The sequence below is a fragment of the Manis javanica genome, chromosome 14, assembly GCF_040802235.1.
Source record: "Manis javanica isolate MJ-LG chromosome 14, MJ_LKY, whole genome shotgun sequence".
Classification (NCBI taxonomy): Eukaryota; Metazoa; Chordata; class Mammalia; order Pholidota; family Manidae; genus Manis; species Manis javanica.
In genome coordinates, this window is record NC_133169.1 from 24185655 (window position 1) to 24206828 (window position 21174).

Sequence of the window (21174 nt, forward strand, 5' to 3'; positions counted from 1 at the left end):
TAATAAAAACAAATCTATTTCATCAATATGCATTCAATACAATGCATCTATCAGGAGATGAATTAACAGAATCTTGTGGACTTGGGATGGATACTTATTTTGTGAAGTTGAGAGGATTTGGTGTGTAACATACCTACAAACACTGTTCAAACAGAGGCAAGCAACAAATACTGATTCCTTCCCCCTTTTCTCTTCCTATCCCTGATTAGGAGGAAGAATTTTTAGGTCAGAAACCAAAAATTCTGGTCTTCCCTTCACATTTATTTAGTAAACTAGCATGTGAAAGGCATATACACATCGTACACAACACGTATTTCATATTTGTTGTGACAGATCCACTAGCAATTCTAGTCAGTGTTTATGCACTGTGTAGACATAAGGAGAGCGCTGTTTGTGCCAAATGTTTTCAAACACATACACAAAATTCCAAATGGATTATTTAAGCTGGTGTAGCCACAGAAGGTAATTGTACCAGATTTTTTATTCTATTTTTTTGTGTTTTTTTTCATATTAATGATATATTATTTATTACAGTATATAAAATTATGATACAAAAATGTTACCTCTTTACAGTTTGTAAGTTTATGTTGTCACACACATATCATTATTACCCCATTATATTTTTTTTTTTTGAGAGGGCATCTCTCATATTTATTGATCAAATGGTTGTTAACAACAATAAAATTCAGTATAGGGAGGTCAATGCTCAATGTACAATCATTTATCCATCCCAAGCCTAATTCTCGTCAGTCTCCAATCTTCTGAAGCATAACGAACAAGTTCTTACATGGTGAACAAATTCTTAGATAGTGAATAAGTTCTTACATGGTGAACAGTGCAAGGGCAGTCATCACAGAAACTTTCGGTTTTGATCACGCATTATGACCTATAAACGATCAGGTCAAATATGAATATTCGTTTTATTTTTCTACTTGATTTATATGTTGATCCCACATTTCTCCCTTTATTATTATTATTATTTTTATTTTTAATAAAATGCTGAAGTGGTAGGTAGATGCAAGATAAAGGTAGAAAACATAGTTTAGTGCTGTAAGAAGGCAAATGTAGATGATCAGATGATCAGGTGTGTGCCTATGGACTAAGTATTAATCCAGGCTAGACAAGGGCAGCAAGACATCCACGGATGCAGATTTCTCTCAAAGTAGGGGGGGGTGAGGTTCTGAGCCTCACCTCTGTTGATCCCCAAATTCTCACCTGATGGCCCCCCTGCGACTGTGCCTGTCTTAGGTTGTTCCTCCCTTGAGGAATCTTACCCGTCTCTGGCTAACCAGTCATCTTCCGGGGCCATACAGGGAAATGTAAAGTTGGTAAGTGAGAGAGAAGCCATATTGTTTGAAAAGGTTAGCTTTTTACTTCTTTGCAGATTTATGCCCTGTGGCTTCTATGCCCACCACTTGTCTCGAGGTATCTTTACCACCTGGAGGAATTATGATATTCGGTAAATTCGATATGAGGCACGAATTCTATTTAAGGGTTGTAATTAGGAAGGTAGAAGAAAAGCTATAGATATAGCATATGGAAGGAAACATGGGAGGATTGATTATTTCTTTGACATATCTTCTTGTAGAGTACCTTAAGTATGTATAGGTTTTAAACTACTAACTAATTTGCACACACATATTAACATAATAGGAATATGGTGACATAAACAAAGCAAATCTATAATTACCATCCATCTCCAGTGAAGCCAAGAAAACCATTTAGGCACCCTAGGCATTTGTGAAAATTTATCTATGATATGATGGATATTGTCCAACTGTACTTGAACAGTCTGAGAAAAATCAGACAAATTAAAGCAGCCCATTTCTGGGATCTGTTCATATCCCATATGTTCTCTTAACCGTAGATAGTCTATAGTCATGAGATTTTGGAGTGCTACAACTTGCACCCCTCGCAACTCCTGGTTGAGTTCCAACAGTACAGATCCGGTCAAATTCGTTGTCTCACTGTATGCACATGCCAGCCTAGACATCTCCCTCCTCATTCCAATGGCAAGTCCAGGAAACGGTGGGGTGGATGCAGCCACAACCGCAGCATCGTCCGGATCCCTGTGGAGGCTTTTTGATGATCATCCCCCGGCACAAGTCCTCCAGAGAGTGCTGATGCCGGAAGCTCCTCCTCATATCGTATCTTAGTTCATTTTCTGGGTATCCAAGCTAGGCCTTGATCTTCTGCATAGAAACAAACAGACCCTTTGCCGACACTTTGACATGCCCTCTATACCACTGTGTAGAACTCATTGGAGGTCAGCACACAGTAACTGCTTTTTTTTTTTTTTATGAAGAGAAAGGAATATTATCAGAAAAGATTACCTCCATAGCTGATCATCTGACACCCTTTAAGTGATCAACATTAAGGATATTTAAAGCATGCATTGATCTTTGATTTACCAATAGTTTTATCCTATCAAGGAGTAATCCCCCTTTTCTTTCTTTCTTTCTTTCTTTTTTTTTTTTTTTAATTTTTAATCTACACTTACATGAAGAATACTATGTTTACTATGCTCTCCCCTATATCAGGTCCCCCCTAACAACCGCATTACGGTTACTGTCCATCAGCTTAGCAAAATGTTTTAGAGTCACTACTTGTCCTCTCTGTGTTGTGCAGCCCACCCTCCCCTTTCTCCCTCCCCCCCATGCATGCTAGTCTTAATACCCCCCTTCTTCTCCCCCCTCCTTATCCCTCCCTGCCCACCCATCCTCCCCAGTTCCTTTCCCTTTGGTACCTGTTAGTCCATTTTTGGGTTCTGTAATTCCGCTGCTGTTTTGTTCCTTCAGTTTTTCCTTTGTTCCTATACTCCTCAGATGAGTGAAATCATTTGGTATTTCACTTTCTCCGCTTGGCTTATTTCACTGAGCATAATACTCTCCAGCTCCATCCATGTTGCTGTAAATGGTTGGATTTTTCCACTTCTTATGGCTGAGTAGTATTCCATTGTGTATATGTACCACATCTTCTTTATCCATTCATCTACCGATGGACATTTAGGTTGCTTCCGATTCTTGGCTATTGTAAATAGTGCTGCGATAAACATAGGGGTGCATCTGTCTTTCTCAATCTTGACTGCTGTGTTCTTAGGGTAAATTCCTAGGAGTGGAATTCCTGGGTCAAATGGTAGGTCTGTTTTGAGCATTTTGATGAACCTCCATACTGCTTTCCACAATGGTTGAACTAATTTACATTCCCACCAGCAGTGTAGGAGGGTTCCCCTTTCTCCACAGCCTCACCAACATTTGTTGTTGTTTGTCTTTTGGATGGCAGCTATCCTTACTGGTGTGAGGTGATACCTCATTGTAGTTTTAATTTGCATTTCTCTGATAATTAGCGATGTGGAGCATCTTTTCATGTGTCTCTTGGCCATCTGTATTTCTTTTTTAGAGAACTGTCTGTTCAGTTCCTCTGCCCATTTTTTAATTGGGTTATTTGTTTTTTGTTTGTTGAGGCGTGTGAGCTCTTTATATATTCTGGACATCAAGCCTTTATCGGATGTGTCATTTTCAAATATATTCTCCCATACTGTAGGGTTCCTTTTTGTTCTATTGATGGTGTCTTTTGCTGTACAGAAGCTTTCAGCTTAATGTAGTCCCACTTGCTCATTTTTGCTGTTGTTTTCCTTGCCCTGGGAGATATGTTCAAGAAGAGGTCACTCATGTTTATGTCTAAGAGGTTTTTGCCTATGTTTTTTTCCAAGAGTTTAATGGTTTCATGACTTACATTCAGGTCTTTGATCCATTTTGAGTTTACCTTTGTATATGGGGTTAGACACTGGTCCAGTTTCATTCTCCTACATGTAGCTGTCCAGTTTTGCCAGCACCATCTGTTGAAGAGACTGTCATTTTGCCATTGTATGTCCATGGCTCCTTTATCAAATATTAATTGACCATATATGTTTGGGTTAATGTCTGGAGTCTCTAATCTGTTCCACTGGTCTGTGACTCTGTTCTTGTGCCAGTACCAAATTGTCTTGATTACTATGGCTTTGTAGTAGAGCTTGAAGTTGGGGAGTGAGATCCCCCCTACTTTATTCTTCTTTTTCAGGATTGCTTTGGCTATTCGGGGTCTTTGGTGTTTCCATATGAATTTTTGAATTATTTGTTCCAACTCATTGAAGAATGTTGCTGGTAATTTGAGAGGGATTGCATCAAATCTGTATATTGCTTTAGGCAGGATGGCCATTTTGACGATATTAATTCTTCCTAGCCATGAGCATGGGATGAGTTTCCATTTACTAGTGTCCCCTTTAATTTCTCTTAAGAGTGACTTGTAGTTTTCAGAGTATAAGTCTTTCACTTCTTTGATTAGGTTTATTCCTAGGTATTTTGTTCTTTTTGATGCAATGGTGAATGGAATTGTTTTCCTGATTTCTCTTTCTATTGATTCATTGTTAGTATATAGGAAAGCTACAGATTTCTGTGTGTTAATTTTGTATCCTGCAACTTTGCTGTATTCCGATATCAGTTCTAGTAGTTTTGGAGTGGAGTCTTTAGGGTTTTTTATGTACAGTATCATATCATCTGCAAATAGTGACAGTTTAACTTCTTCTTTACCAATCTGGATTCCTTGTATTTCTTTGTTTTGTCTGATTGCCATGGCTAGGACCTCCAGTACTATGTTAAATAACAGTGGGGAGAGTGGGCATCCCTGTCTGGTTCCCGATCTCAGAGGAAATGCTTTCAGCTTCTCACTGTTCAGTATAATGCTGGCTGTGGGTTTATCATATATGGCCTTTATTATGTTGAGGTACTTGCCCTCTATTCCCATTTTGCTGAGAGTTTTTATCATGAATGGATGTTGAATTTTGTCAAATGCTTTTTCAGCATCTATGGAGATGATCATGTGGTTTTTGTCTTTCTTTTTGTTGATGTGGTGGATGATTTTGATGGATTTTCGAGTGTTGTACCATCCTTGCATCACTGGGATGAACCCCACTTGGTCATGGTGTATGATCCTTTTGATATACTGTTGAATTCTGTTTGCTAATATTTTATTGAGTATTTTTGCATCTACATTCATCAGGGATATTGGTCTGTAATTTTCTTTTTTGGTGGGGTCTTTGCCTGGTTTTGGTATTAGGGTGATGTTGGCTTCATAGAATGAGTTTGGGAGTATTCCCTCTTCTTCTATTTTGTGGAACACTTTAAGGAGAATGGGTATTATGTCTTCTCTGTGTGTCTGATAAAATTCCGAGGTAAATCCGTCCGGCCCCGGGGTTTTGTTCTTCGGTAGTTTTTTGATTACTGTTTCAACTTCTTTGCTCGTAATTGGTTTGTTTAACTTTTGTGTTTCTTCCTTGGTCAGTCTTGGGAGGTTGTATTTTTCTAGGAAGTTGTCCATTTCTTCTAAGTTTTCCAGCTTGTTGGCATATAGGTTTTCATAGTAGTCTTCAATAATTCTTTGTATTTCTGTGGAGTGTGTCATGATTTTTCCATTCTCATTTCTGATTATGTTGATTTGTGTTGATTCTCTTTTTCTCTTAATAAGTTGGGCTAGAGGCTTATCTATTTTGTTTATTTTCTCAAGGAACCAGCTCTTGGTTTCGTTGATTTTTGCTATTGTTTTATTCTTCTCAATTTTGTTTATTTCTTCTCTGATCTTTATTATGTCCCTCCTTCTGCTGACTTTAGGCCTCATTTGTTCTTCTTTTTCCAGTTTTGATAATTGTGATGTTAGACTATTCATTTGGGATTGTTCTTCCTTCTTCAAGTGTGCCTGGATTGCTATATACTTTCCTCTTAAGACTGCTTTCGCTGCGTCCCACAGAATTTGGGGCTTAGTGTTGTTGTTGTCATTTGTTTCTATATATTCCTTGATCTCTATTTTGATTTGTTCATTGATCCATTGATTATTTAGTAGCATGTTGTTAAGCCTCCATGTGTTTGTGAGCCTTTTTGTTTTCTTTGTAGAATTTATTTCTACTTTTATACCTTTGTGGTCTGAAAAATTGGTTGGTAGAATTTCAATATTTTGGAATTTACTGAGGCTCTTTTTGTGAGCTAGTATGTGGTCTATTCTGGAGAATGTTCCATGTGCACTTGAGAAGAATGTATATCCTTTTGCTTTTGGATGTAGAGTTCTATAGATGTCTATTAGGTCCATCTGTTCTAGTGTGTTGTTCAGTGCCTGTGTGTCCTTACTTATTTTCTGCCCAGTGGATCTATCCTTTGGGGTGAGTGGTGTGTTGAAGTCTCCTAAAATGAATGCATTGCGGTCTATTTCCCTCTTTAGTTATGTTAGTATTTGCTTCACATATGCTGGTGCTCCTGTATTGGGTGCATATATATTTAGAATAGTTATATCCTCTTGCTGGACTGAGTCCTTTATCATTATGTAGTGTCCTTCTTTATCTCTTGTTACTTTCTTTGTTTTGAATTCTATTTTGTCTGATATTAGTACTGCAACCCCTGCTTTCTTCTCACTGTTGTTTGCCTGAAATATGTTTTTCCATCCCTTGACTTTTAGTCTATGCTTATCTTTGGGTTTAAGGTGAGTTTCTTGTAAGCAGCATATAGATGGGTCTTGCTTTTTTATCCATTCTATGACTCTGTGTCTTTTGATTGGTGCATTAAGTCCATTTACATTTAGGGTGACTATTGAGAGATATGTACTTATTGCCATTGCAGGCTTTAGATTCGTGGTTACCAAAGGTTCAAGGTTAGCTTCTTTAGTATCTTACTGCCTAACTTAGCTCGCTTATTGAGCTATTATATACACTGTCTGGAGATTCTTTTCTTCTCTCCCTTCTTATTCCTCCTCCTCCATTCTTCATATGTTGTGTGTTTTGTTCTGTGCTCTTTTTAGAGGTGCTCCCATCTAGAGCAGTCCCTGTAGGATGCCCTGTAGAGGTGGTTTGTGGGAAGCAAATTCCCTCAGCTTTTGCTTGTCTGGGAATTGTTTAATCCCGCCATCATATTTAAATGATAGTCGTGCTGGATACAGTATCCTTGGTTCAAGGCCCTTCTGTTTCATTGCATTAAGTATATCATGCCATTCTCTTCTGGCCTGTAGGGTTTCTGTCGAGAAGTCTGATGTTAGCCTGATGGGTTTTCCTTTATAGGTGACCTTTTTCTCTCTAGCTGCCTTTAAAACTCTTTCCTTGTCCTTGATCCTTGCCATTTTAATTACTATGTGTCTTGGTGTTTTCCTCCTTGGATCCTTTCTGTTGGGGGTTCTGTGTAATTCCATGGTCTGTTCGATTATTTCCTCCCCCAGTTTGGGGAAGTTTTCAGCAATTATTTCTTCAAAGAGACTTTCTATCCCTTTTCTTCTTTTTTCTTCTTCTGGTATCCCTATAATACGAATATTATTCCTTTTGGATTGGTCACATACTTCTCTTAGTGTTGTTTCATTCCTGGAGATCCTTTTATCTCTCTCTATGTCAGCTTCTATACGTTCCTGTTCTCTGGCTTCTATTCCTTCAATGGCCTCTTGCATCTTATCCATTCTGCTTATAAATCCTTCGAGGGATTCTTTCACTTCTGTGATCTCCTTCCTGACATCTGTGATCTCCCTCCGGACTTCATCCCACTGCTCTTGCATTTTTCTCTGCATCTCTGTCAGCATGTTCATGATTTTTATTTTGAATTCTTTTTCAGGAGGACTGGTTAGGTCTGTCTCCTTCTTAGGTGTTGTCTCTGTGATCTTTGTCTGCCTGTAGTTTCGCCTTTTCATGGTGATAGAGATAGTTTGCAGAGCTGGTACAAGTGACCGCTGGAAGAGCTTCCCTTCTTGTTGTTTTGTGGCCTTCCTCTCCTGGGAGAATAGTGACCTCTAGTGGCTTGTGCTGGGCAGCTGTGTGCAGACAGGGCTTCTGCTTCCTGCCCAGTTGCTATGGGGTTTATCTCCACAATAGCTGTGGGCGTGGCCTGGCTGGGGCTGCTCCTTCAAAATAGTGGAGCCCCATTGGAGGGGGAGCGGCCGGGAGGCTATTTATCTCCATAAGGGGCCTCTGTGCTCCCTGCTGCCCAGGGGGTTAGAGTGCCCAGAGATCCCCAGATTCCCTGCCTCTGGTCTAAGTGACCTGTCCTGCCCCTTTAAGACTTCCAAAAAGCACTCTCCAAACCAAAACAACAACAGCAACAATGAAAGAGGGAACAGAAAAAAAAAAAAAAAAGGAAAAAACACGCAATTTTTTTTTGTCCTCAGGCACTGGTCCCAGGCACCCGCTCACTGGTCATGCTGCCCTGTCTCCCTAGCACCAGGGTCCCTGTCCCTTCAAGGCTTCCAAAAAGCACCCGCCCACCGGTCCCGCAGGGAAAAACACGCGATATTTTTTGTCCTCAGGCGCTGGTCCCAGGCTCCCGCTCACCAGTCCCGCCGCCCTGCCTCCCTAGCACCGGGGTCCCTGTCCCTTTAAGGCTTCCAAAAAGCACTCACCAAAAAGAGGAAAATAAAGGGGGAAAATGCGCGATTTCCTCCGTCCTCAGGTGCCGGTCTCAGGCACCCGCCCACCAGTCCTGCAGGGAAAAATGCGGGATATTCTTTGTCCTCATGCGCAGGTCCCAGGCACCCGCTCACTGGTCCCGCCACCCTGCCTTCCTAGCAGTGGGGTCCCTGTCCCTTTAAGGCTTCCAGAAAGCACTCGCCAAAAAAAAAAAACCGCTCCGGTTTCTTTCCACATGCCAGGAGCCGGGGGGAGGGGCGCTCGGGTCCCACCGGGCCGGGGCTTGTATCTTACCCCCTTCACAAGGCGCTGGGTTCTTGCAGGTGTGGATGTGGTCTGGATGTTGTCCTGTGTCCTGTGGTCTCTATTTTAGGAAGATTTTTCTTTGTTATATTTTCATAGCTCTATGTGTTTTTGGGAGATTTCCACTGCTCTACTCACGCCGCCATCCTGGCTCCGCCCCCTTTTATTCCATTTTACTTAACTCTTCTAGTAATTTGATCAGTTTTGACCCATAGTCGTGGTGAAAGCAGAAATGAACATTTTTTTTGAAGATTTTATCCTGATGAGATAATACATTGAATAATATCCGGTAATTAGAGAGAATGTCAAAAATAGAAAGCAAAGATATGAAAAGCATTGGGAAGTAGAAAAGTAAAAAGTAAACTATATTATCTTCTTTTTCAGTGTAATTATTTTATGTCAAGAAGATAAGACTGCTTAGGTAAATTTACCCTTATCTTAATATCTGCTAAAGAACAAAGTGAAATTTTTTTCACTTTATACGATTTTTTTTACTTTATAGTGGTGCCAGAGCCATTCATACTGAATTTTGAACTCTGATCTTTTCCTGGGCTATCCATTTCTGCTATGATTTTCTCTCATGATACCGGTCGCTGGTAACAAGCCACAGCTGTCAGCCAGGAGGTCAAGAGGATAAACAACAGATCCACTGACCACCATTCTGTATCCACACAAGCATTCTGTCCTTTGCTTTCAGTACAATATTTAATAAATTACAGGAGATGGTCACTTTCTTATAAAAGAGGCTTTTTTGTGCTAAAGGATTTTACTTACGTGTAGGCTATTGTAAGTGTTCTGATCATGTGTAAGGTAGGCTAGGTAAGCTATGATGTTTAGTAGTTTGGGTGTATTCAATGCATTTTTGACTCATAATATTTTCAACTCCTGATGGATTTATAGGGACATACGCCACTGTAAGTCAGGGAAGATATGCACTTTAAAATTTCCTGTGATAGCACGTATTATTTTTATAATCAGCAAAAAAGATATTTACCAGAAAGTGTTTTATACAGCATTCCTTTGACTTGACAAATGGAGTTATTTATGGGTCTTTAGGTAGTCATGGGCAAGTCACCAGAGTGGCTCCTCTCTGTACTGACATTTATCCCTCTTAATAGGAATATAAAGAAGGGTAACACAAGCATGAATGAGGTAATACATCAAAGGGACAAGAACAGAACCATGGGCAGAAAGGACTCAACAATGTTGACTTTGAAAATTTATACTAATAAGCCGATGAGTGCTTTGAGTTCAAACTTGTAAAATTATTTTGTTATATACAAATCCATTACATACAGTAACACAGAATTATCTTGGAAACAAACATGTGATGAACAGGATCTGTGCTTTGTCTTGCCACAATGAATATTATATAAACGCTTTTCAGTAACTGCAGAAATTTAGTCACCTACAAATAAAGGGGACTATGATGCCCTGGTACCAAAGTTCATTCATCTCAATCAGATGAGCAATTCCAGTTAGTGAAACCTGACCCTTTGCTGTTAGCTAATCATATTCACCAGAGAAAAGCACATTAACTGAAAAAACAAACCAACCTCTAAAAAGAAATGTGATCTTCCCAGCATATCCCATAAGATATATTTAATTTATGTGGTTTGTTTCTGTTGTCTTTGGGCACAAAGATTTGACAATTTTTTTTCCAAAGAAACTCAATAAATATTTATATTGATGAACAAAATATTGGGTTAAGGAAAAGAGCTATGTAAATTTTCTTTCCTTGGGTAATAAAATAAGAACAAAAAACACTGAGTTAAAAATTTAGGGGAAGGAAAAATTAAGTTGGTTTGTTTGGTCTGACCTTTCTCAGAAGTTTGCTTTTGACCTCTCAAAAAGTGAGCTGTGCTGGGGAAATGAGCTAAGAAAACAAATCGTTCTGTGCATGGCAACTGTGCAATGTCCCTGCATTGTTGCAAGTAAGAGCATCTGGAGGCCAGGACAGTGCACAGGGGCTGTAGAAGCAGACTTGACACACAAAGCAGGTTGATAAAGCAAAAGGAGAATAGAAAGAAGCACAACTGTCAGAGCGGCAGTGTAAAATTGGGTGTCATGCAAATTAGCCACTAGGAGGTTAAAAAAAATGCCCATTTGGGGAACAAGTAACAAACTATAATATCCAAAGACAAATGGGGAAGACAGAAGTCATATGTCCTCATGTGACTATCTGGTTGGTTTCCAGATGTGCTAAGTTTAAGCAGGACCATGTGATCACTGAGTTCTTCCTTCTTTCTTGGCAAAAATAATGGAAGCCTTGTCTCCAGTTCTGACCTGATTTCCCTTTCTGCAACAATACGAGATGTTGTTTAAATGCAGGAGGGGGGAAAAAAATTCAAGAGTAAAAACAAACAGGTTATTAATTTGAAAAACAGGAATGTAATCCTAAGGATTAAGTAATCTTGTCCTCTAACAGAATAATTTCCTAAACTCTATGATAAAGAACAAAATGAATAGAAATTGATAACTTAAACATTGGATTTTTTATCAAATCCTCTTACTTGATTAGAACTTCTTGAAGCAAAGCCAATCTCATTTTCTTTAGGTCACACCAGAGAATTTCCAGTGAAATGATTGAACCATTGCCATAACCAAAATGGTTTTCATTGTGTGATGTTATTTTGTTTCTGCCCTAAGTAGCATACTGAAATTAATTTCTGGTACTAACCACCCCATGAGTTAAGGACTCACTCCTCTACAAGACTGCCCCCACTTCAAAGACCAGCCACACATTTGGGGCCCTCAGGTCACCTGCATTTCTGACTAAGTGGCTACAAATTTGGAGATCCTCATGACACCCTCAGGTTCAATAACTAACTAGAATGATTCAAAGAACTCAGGAAAGTGCGGTATTTACTATTACAGTTTTATTATAAAGGATATGGAAGACCAGCCAAATGAAGAGACTTGTAAGGGAAGTTCTGGGAGGGTTACAGATGCAAAGCTTCTATGCCTTTTCCTCTTTGATTCAGGGCACACCACCTTCCTGGCATATTTAATTTGTTCACCAACCTGCACATTCCACTAAGCTTTAGTATCCAGAGTTTTTATTGGGGCTCCATAATGTAGGCATGCATAATTAAATCATCGGTCGTGTCATCACACTCAGTCTCCAGCCCCTGCCCTCCCTAGAGATCAGTCTGGCTCAAAGTTCCAACTTTCTAATCACCTGGCTTCTATTTGGGGTGACCAGCCCCCATCCTGATGCTGTCTAAGGACCCAGCAGGAGATACCTAAGTAGCATAAACTCAGGTGTGATCCGGGGGTTCATGAATAACAAAAATACTTCTATCACTTAGGAAATCCCAAGTGTTTTAAAAGCTCCAGGTTAGGAATCAAGGACAAAGATCAGACAAATTGTTTATTATACAACAGACATATTAAACCAAGAACTTCAAAAATAACACAAAAACAACAGATTTTTGCAAGACAAATAGGAAATTCTGTGTTTCTCATTTGTAGTGCACATCTGAAGTATAAGAATGACAAATCTGGTGTAGATCACACAAAGATCTTTGTGACTTGAATATAAACCTCCAGAGTAAGAAAGCATTTATCCTATCCCAGGGAGGGTTAGCTTGGGCAAAAGACAAAGACAATTGTTTGACCTTCAATACATTCACTTTCTATTTCAATGCCCTCCCATTTCCCTAAGTTTCACTTTTGTTTGTGGATGTGTATTGACTGTTTCTCCCAAAGCAGTAAATTCAATAAACATTTATCAAGCACCTCTAATGTACAAAGCTCTGTCATAACTACATCCCTGTCCTCAAAACCTTGTCAGTCTAAAGGGGGTGACAATCATGGTAGAAAATTAAGTGACATGATAAATGTAGAAACAAAGGAGTTTGGGAGTGCCTGAGGCATAAGCATTTAATGAAAGAAATCTTAAGGGTGGCTGGGAGGAAGCAGCACTTCAAAAGGGTCTTGAAGAATAGGTAGAATTTCAGTACAAGATGAAAAAGCAAGAACTTTCCTAGGTGAGTGAAAAGACATTAAGGTCCAGAAGCTTTAAAACATGCTGGTGGCTGCAACAAAAGGCACATGGCTGGTTGTATCAGGAGATGATACTGGAAAGGTGGTTAAGGCCATATCATGGGGGTGGGGTGGCTCTAAATTCTATGCTGAGGAGTTTGAATGTTATTCTTTAGGCAATGAAGAGACTCCGAAGATTTTCAAGAAGGATGCTTCTCTGAACCTCAATTTCTTCTCCTGTAAGTTTTTTGGGAGTTTATAGACAAAAAGTAGACAATTAAGAGATAATTGAAATAATCTAGACAACAAATAGCAAAGTACTGTGGTGCTGAACAGTACAAGAATACCAGAAAAGGGAACCAGCAAGAAATAAGTTATGGATTGTGGGGGCAGAGAAAGGAGGAGTTGAAGATAATTTCCGAATGTCTAGCCTGCCTGACTGGGAACATGGTGTCACTGAAAGAAATGAGGAACTTTCTTAGTCTGTTCAGGCTGCTATAATAAAACACCATAAACTGGGTGGCTTAAACAACAGACATTCATTTCTCAGCAGTTCTGGAGTCCAAGATTAATGTGCCAGCCACTTCAGTTCCTGTGAGGGCCCTCTTTCTGGCTTGCAAACAGCTGTCTTTTTTCTGTGTCCTGACATGCAGAGAGATAGGAGGAAAGCTCTCTGATTCAGTAACAAAGAGTACCAGTTCATATTCTAAAACCTGCCCTGAAATCCCCCAAGCATACTCAACCACAATTTACAAGGTATCCTTGGCCTGACTCCTATTCTTTCCTCAGCATCATGTATTATTACTCCATTCGACCCTTGTCATTCAGTAACATTAAAACACATGTAATTCATGGATATGTCATGGTATTGTAAGGTTCCCCATTCTGACTCATGCTATTTCCTATCTGGCACGTTCTTTTCATATGACTTTTTATTCTCTTAAGGCTATTCATCTTTCAAGGTACAGTTCAGGCTTCATCTCCTTGTACAGCTTTATTGGGACATATTTCATATGCTAAATCAGTGTGCCAACATACAATATAGTGTGCCATAAAGGGGTCATTGACTCTTATGTCTGTCTTTTCTGTTAGACTGTTAGACCTTCACCACAGGGATTCTGTTTCATTCTGCCTTCTACCTCCACCACCTAACATAGCATGTGGCACGTGACTGCAGGTAAAGAAAAAAAAAGTGTCCAGTTAGTTAATTAACTCATCTCTCAATACTCAAAAAAACATTGATGGGATATTAACATGCAAAGCAACACCTCAAATATTCTGCTCCTCTCTCCCTTGGGCAGCACTTGTTATTTAAGGATCTTTTCAAAAGGGCTATGTCTAGACTGGCCAAGGAAGGCAAGAACAAAAACATTCTAAATGCGATTTCTCTCAAGAAGTGTGATCTATTTTTAAAACAACCTTGTGGACCAGTCCCAGGAGAGCAAAGTAGATTAGAGCATCTTCTCATGAATCACCTCACTAAGTTGACTCTGTGAAGAACATGGAAAAAGGCTTATTTGAAATGAAAACACTGAAAAATGAAAAACAAGAAGAATTATGTGGACTTGGATAAGTAAGAAAAGGATGTTGAATACTAAAAGGGATGATTCAAGTTTGGTATGAAAACAGGCAAACCAGATTTCTGAAAAAGAATAAATGTGATCAAGGGGGTTAGAAGGAAAGATGATCTGAGCAGAAAAATCTAGAAGACATTAAATTAGAAATTTCATTTGTTCAGACTGTACTGTATTTTCTTTGAGAATGCAAGTTCCTAACCCTATGGTTGCTGCTATTGAACACCCACAGTGTATGAGGCTTTCAGCTGTGTCTAACAAAACACCAGTGTAAATCATTCAGCAAGCATTGCCAAAGGATCACTATACTAACAATTAATCAGGCTTTCCATTTATTTTCCTTTCCAGGGGTTAAAAAGTTGGAAGTATTATGTCTAATAAATCTGCCTTATATCTGCTAGGTCCCAAAGAATCCACTATAAAACAAAAACATGCCAAACACAAAAATATTTGGCTACATGCATTATTTCCTCAAGCATTTTAAACACATCCAATCTAAAATAGATTTTTAGAACAAGTTATCAATTTATAAAAGAACACAAAGTTAACTACTCTACCGTCTTGAGCAGAAATAAAAGGTCCATTAACTGTACAAACTTTAATTTAGCAAAACCACATTGTTACATCCTGCTCAATCCCCTGTAAAAAAAAATTCTCAATACCTGTAATAGCAGTAGGATGAACAGCTTCAAAAGAGCTGTTACATCAGCAACCATGCAAAACCGTAAGTGGAAGCACTGCTGGGGCTAATGGAAATACTGATAAATGGAATCTTGAATAAGAACTATAGAATTGAGAGCTTATGATTTCTGATTTATTTGGAGATACGTAACAAGTCAAGAAATCTTGATATATTTTAATATTTTTGAGAATAGTTTTTGTGTATTATAGGCCATAATTCAGGTTTAATTCTTTACTCTAAAACCTAACATTTTTGAGCACCTACTTCATGTATTAAGCATCAGATGAATTAAAAGACCTGCTCTCAAGCTCACACTTTACAGTGGAAACTGACATGTAAGTAACTACAGAACTGAGGATCCATTTCAATGGAAAAAGTATTGGCTAGGAGAAAGAGTATCTCCCGTGTTTGGCTTTCTGAAGGAGCTGACCACTGAAGGGGGGACGGGATGGGCATTCTGAGAAGGGGGAGCAAATGCTTTATCTCACAAACTAGATTACAAGTTCACTGAAAGCAGAGACTGTCTCTTACTTCTTTATTTAATTCATAGTGCATAGAAATTTCCAATAATTATGTCTTGGTTAATTGCTAAATACAGTTATGCTTGATAAGTTAGGTGATTTGGGGTGTGAAAAATTGGAGGCATCCTCTTTCATAGGAAGTAAAATTTTCGCAGAGCTAAAAATAATAGTCATTAACATGTCTTAATAAGAAATAAATAATTTGTCAGAGGTAGCCATAGGGTTGATAGATATAATTCTGAAGCCAGATATTTCATTTCCAGGTTTACTGACTCAATGTGGCTCATAACTCACAGGCACCAACTACTACCAGTAAAGTCAGATTCTTGGTCTCAGGAACCCAGAATGGTGAAAGTGAATATGGAAAGTCCTTGGCTGTAAGAGAAAGAAATATAATAAGGTTTAGAATAATTTTAATCTTGAGTACAATTGAGAGATTTAAGGCCGTAACGCTAGAGAAAAGAATAAGAAAGAGAAAGAAAAAAGGAAGGAGAAACAGAAGTAAAGGGAATGAGAAGAAGGGAGCAGGAAGGAGGAGGGAAGAAAAGCATATTGTCAGAAATCCTGGAGAGCCACAGACATTACACTGCCGGGACCCAGAGCACCCAATTCCACACCAGAAAAATCTCTGTGCGGTGTCATCACCCATCACTAAAGATTTGGGCAAGAGCAGTACTCCAAAGTGCACAGAAACCCATACAAGCCACACATTAGTCTTTGAAAAATGGAATTTTTCTCTGCTGTTGCTTATGATTTGAAATATGTTTCTTTTGACCTTATAATTTAATACGTGTATGTGTTTCCTGGAGATTATCCTCAACTGCCTTTTCGACTCAGATGCTGTTCGTGATCTGCAGCGCTCACCGTCATCAGCAGTGCTGACAGGGCCTTTGTCCAGCGCGGCCGGGCGTGCCGGGGGAGGCGGGGTCCCCGGTTCCCATGCAAGCTGGGAAAATGCTTGGGTTCTCGTGCAGAGCTAGGAACAGCCGTCGGTCGGCGGCTTCGGAGTCATTTACAGCAACATGATCCCTGCCAGGCCAGGTGCGAGTGTCGGCAGTAAACAGTATGTATGTAAGGGTCACAGAGTTCCAGAGCGATTCTGCGAAGGACAAATCCTTGTCTGTGAAAGTGTTATAAAATAGGCAGGCCCCAAAACTGCGGGGAGGGCAATGCCATTCAACCACCAATCCACCTTAATCGCCTCCCAGTTTGTTTTGATATGTCGGATCCTCTTCTGGGCAGACACTGCCTGTTTTTTTGTTCTCTTCTTCAACTGTTTTTGAAAGTGAAGGAGCCTTTCTCTATTATTATTGAACTATTATTATAAAATATGATTCTTTCCTCCGGATGTATTTTCAATTTGTTCTATAAACTATGAAAAGTGATGCAAATTCAGGAAGTCGCGTCCTTCCTCCCCATTGTTCCGAGCCAAATTAACAGGCTCGAGTGGGGGCTCCGCATGGCTCCGTCCATCAGGTGATAGCAAACAGAATGAGGAGAGGCAAACATTGATTTTACTCTGATGTTTTCTGTTTTCTCAATGATAAGAATTAAATTTCTCTAAGGGTATAGCTTATCTAAAGTGTTAATGTGGAACAAGTCATTTCAGTTAAGTCACCCAGGTCATGAGAGTCAAAAAGAAAGAAAAATTTGGCGGTATTCCCTTAAATAGTCTTCACGGAGCACTTTCCCCAAACTAAATATTTTATAAATGTGATCATCTCGCCACAGAGATGTTCATAGATGCAATGCTTAAAAAGGCATACATGTGAATGGAACCATCAGAGAGCAATCAATAGATATTAAAATATGACTAGAGGTTGACAAACTAAAGACACAGTTACTTAAAATAGTATCTAAGCAGTTTTCATCAATCTACCTTGCATTACAGTATAATCCTAAATTTTCCAATTATCACCAAATTCCATCAACAGACTATCAACAAATATTACAAGTATCTATTGATTTCCAAGCACCATTCTAAATGATTTTCCGAGAGTTCATTACCTCAAAAGCATGTGAGAAACCGATGTTTCCATTCCCCATCAGCTCTATTACAGTACAGAGACCATCAGGCGCATCTCACGGCCTGCTGACAATGCCACTGGAACTTCTTTAAGCACCAAGGTGTTCCGTAACAGATGAGCTTGGCCCAACATGGACGTAACCTTTCTACTTAGATGGTTATGTTAGCATTAGGGAAGAGTGGTGTTCATTTTTAGGCCTACATTTGTTTAAAGACTCAGAATTAATTCATAATTTCAAAAGTCAGTGGGACTTTGATTTAGAATCAGAACCCACCTAGGTCTTACAGGTTCCTCTGGTAGTTGCTTCCCAACTGTTTTGATGTTCGAGTCCCTTTCATAGTAATATGCTACCTTGAGAACTCCCTTCCATGATAAAGAAGCAACTTTTAAAAAAAAACTTTAATTTAAAGAACACTCATTAAGATCTTACTAAATCCTGAACACTGTGCTAGACGCCAGGAAAATGGGTAAGCAAGACATCTGCAGTCTCTGCTGCAAGGAGCTTACTGTCTAGCAGTGCAGCCAGAAAATTAGTGAGAAATACTACAATAAGGCATGTTAAGTGCTCTGATAGAAGAAGTACCAATCCATAAAGTTCCTAAAATAATTTCTCCAGTTTTGATCTCTCTGCCCACATAAAAATGGCACTTCCAGTGCTTTAACATCTTCCCTCCGATGCCAGGCAAGCACCTCACACTCAGCATGCTAAAAAAGTGACTTGTCTTCCCCCACTGTCCTGCTCTTCCTGGTGCTTGGGTTTAACAGTGCCCCACCCACCTGGGAAACCAATAGGAACTGCTCTTCTAGCTTTTTCCAGGTCTCTCAAGCCCTACACTGATCTTTTCCTGAGAAGTCACTTTGTCTTAGAACTGTCTCAAAGAAATTATTTTAAGAAAAAATAATTTTATAACAACATATTGTTAATTGAAGATAATTTTAACATATTCAGTTGTATTAATGATTTTAAAAACTCTCTTCCCCATTTAAGAAGTGAACCATACTGATTTTAGATTAATTGCAAAAAAAAAAAGCATGATTTGTCAACAAAACTATACATCAAATTTCTTTTGGACACCAAATGTACATTGAAATTTGACCTCTGTTATAGGATTAGAAATAGAAAAAAATTGTTTTTATGATATGACTTCATTTTGTACTAAAGTTTCTTAAAACTTTTTTTAAAAGTCAGTGGGAACTTTCAAAAAAACAACTAACAGTCTTTCCTTCACATCTAAAAGACAGGAAACTATGACTCAGAGCTATAAAGTGGGTCATCTATGATTCCAAGGACAGTTAGAGAAAGGAACACCTCCAGCCTGGTGACAGATCCCCACGTAACCCCTCAATACTGCAGGCAGAAACATCCCCAGACGTGATTCCAGTTGCTAAGATAAGATCCCACCTAGTCCATCAGTTTCTTGCCCCACCCAGCGCACATTATTATAAGGATGCAGTTCTTCATAGAGGGTTTCTGGTAATAGAAACCTCATTATTCTGCAACAAAATTATGCATTATTCTCATTCTTAGGCATTTATTATCCAAGTAAAATTAAAACTTGTGTCCACACAAAAACCTGTACATGAACGTTTATAGTGGTTTTATTCATAATCCCAAAAATTTGAAACAGTCTAATATTCTTCAACTTGTGATTGGATAAACAAACTGTGGTACTAGAATATTCCCCACGGAAATACAAAGGAGCAGAGTGTTAATACAACCAATGAAATCTCAAATGCAATATTCTAAGTGAAAGAAGTCAGACTTGAATGGCTACATACTATATGAATCATGTATCATTCCATTTATATAACACTCTTTTAAAGCCAAAATTAAAGGAACAGAAAACTGATGAGTGATTGTCAGGAGATAGTGGTGGAGGGAGGAGTTGACGGTAAGGGAGCAGTAGGAAATTTGGGGAAGTTACAGGACTGTTCTGTATTTTGATTGTGGTGGTGGCTATTCTACTATAAAACTTTGTCAAAGCTCGTAGGATTGTACACTAAAAAGGGTGAATTTTATTTACGTAAATTATACCTCAACTTCTTTTTTTAATGAAGAAAGTTCTAAAATATCAGAATTGCATGATCCTAAAAGAGCAGATTGCAAAGATATCTTAAGTGGTCCTTAATTAAACTGCATTAAATCAATCCAGAACAAATCTATCTACCTTCCTGTAGAAGCTCTAGAAAAAGCAATTGAAAATCTAAATCCAGTGTTTCCAACTCTTGCAGTGTCTATCAGTAGTCAAGCTGCTACACCACAAGCCCATTTCCTCTTTCTTTCCATTTTCAGAGTGCCGTGTGTGTGTGTGTGAGGGTTGAATTGTGTCCCTCAAGAAGGTATTTGAAGTCCTAACACCTGGTACCTACTTGTATATGTAAATTTATTTGGAAACAGTCTTTGCAGGTGTAATTAAGATGGGTAGGGTGGGCCCTTAATATGACTGGTGTGTTTCCGAGAGAAGAGACCCAGAGACAGATACGAGGGAGAGCTGTGTGCATGGGAGGCAGCCGCGGACCGAGGAGCGCCATGGAGTGCTGGCCATCACCAGGGGCTGGGACAAGGCCAGGACGCATGCTCCTCCGGAGCCTGCAGAGAACACAGCCCTGCCAGCAACGTGATTTTACCCTTATCATCTTCAGGACTGTGAGACAATACATTTCTGTGGTTTTTGTGGTACTTTGCTATAGCAGCCCTGGGGAAGTAATGTGTATATTATACATGCAATGATATATTTATTAATAATCTACAAAAGTCATGCAAGTAGTATCCCTACCCTCCTCCTTGCGGCCAGTTACAGATATCTTGCCTCACACATTTTCCAAAGAATTTATGTCACTTTTCACATTCTTTAGTAAGAAATTCATGTGAAATACAAAATAATTACATTTTTATATTTTATTTCCTTTAAAAAGTTTTTATATAACCAAATGAAAATGAGTAATAAAAATAATAACTGTCATTTATTGAGAAGCAATAATGTTTCAGACCCTTTGCTAAGATCTTTATTAAATATCGTGTCTGTAAGATAAATTCTAGCCGGAATAAGCAGGCAAAGAGAGGCAACGAAGGGCCAGGTAATTTATTTAAATACCCCCGGGTGATGTTCTAGCGGCCTGGGTACTACAAGCTGGAGAAGTCACACCCAGTTAGAGAGGTGGGGGATTAAGGGGTTAAGGGATTAGGAGGGGGAGGAGTGGGCAAGCTATCCTAAGGGGTGTTGAGAGGTATGATTGGCTAAAGGTGACATAATAGTCAACTAGAAAATTTTTTTCCTTCCAAGAGGGAGGAGGCTGACATCCCGGTCTTAGTTGGCACATCAGGATGGAATTCAGGGAGAGCTGTCCCCTTTCCATATACAGCACAGACTTTGGGGTCTGGTCTGTTCTCCCCCTATGGCATCTCTCTGTTCTGTTTGCATGTCCTTGTTTTTCCTTTCTCCAGCCTAACAGTGTCTAGTTCTGTAAACAGATTGGAGATTATTATTCCAATTTTCCAGAGTAGGAAAGAGATTCAGAAAGAGGAAGCCACCCACAAGACTGTGAACCTGCTTAGGGTTGAGCCTACGTCTGATGCCTCTGGGTAGCCCAGGACCAAGCAGCAGGCTTTGCTAGTGCTCATTAATGAATGAATCAAACTCACACCAAGTCACACAGTGAGTATATGGCGCAGCTAGAA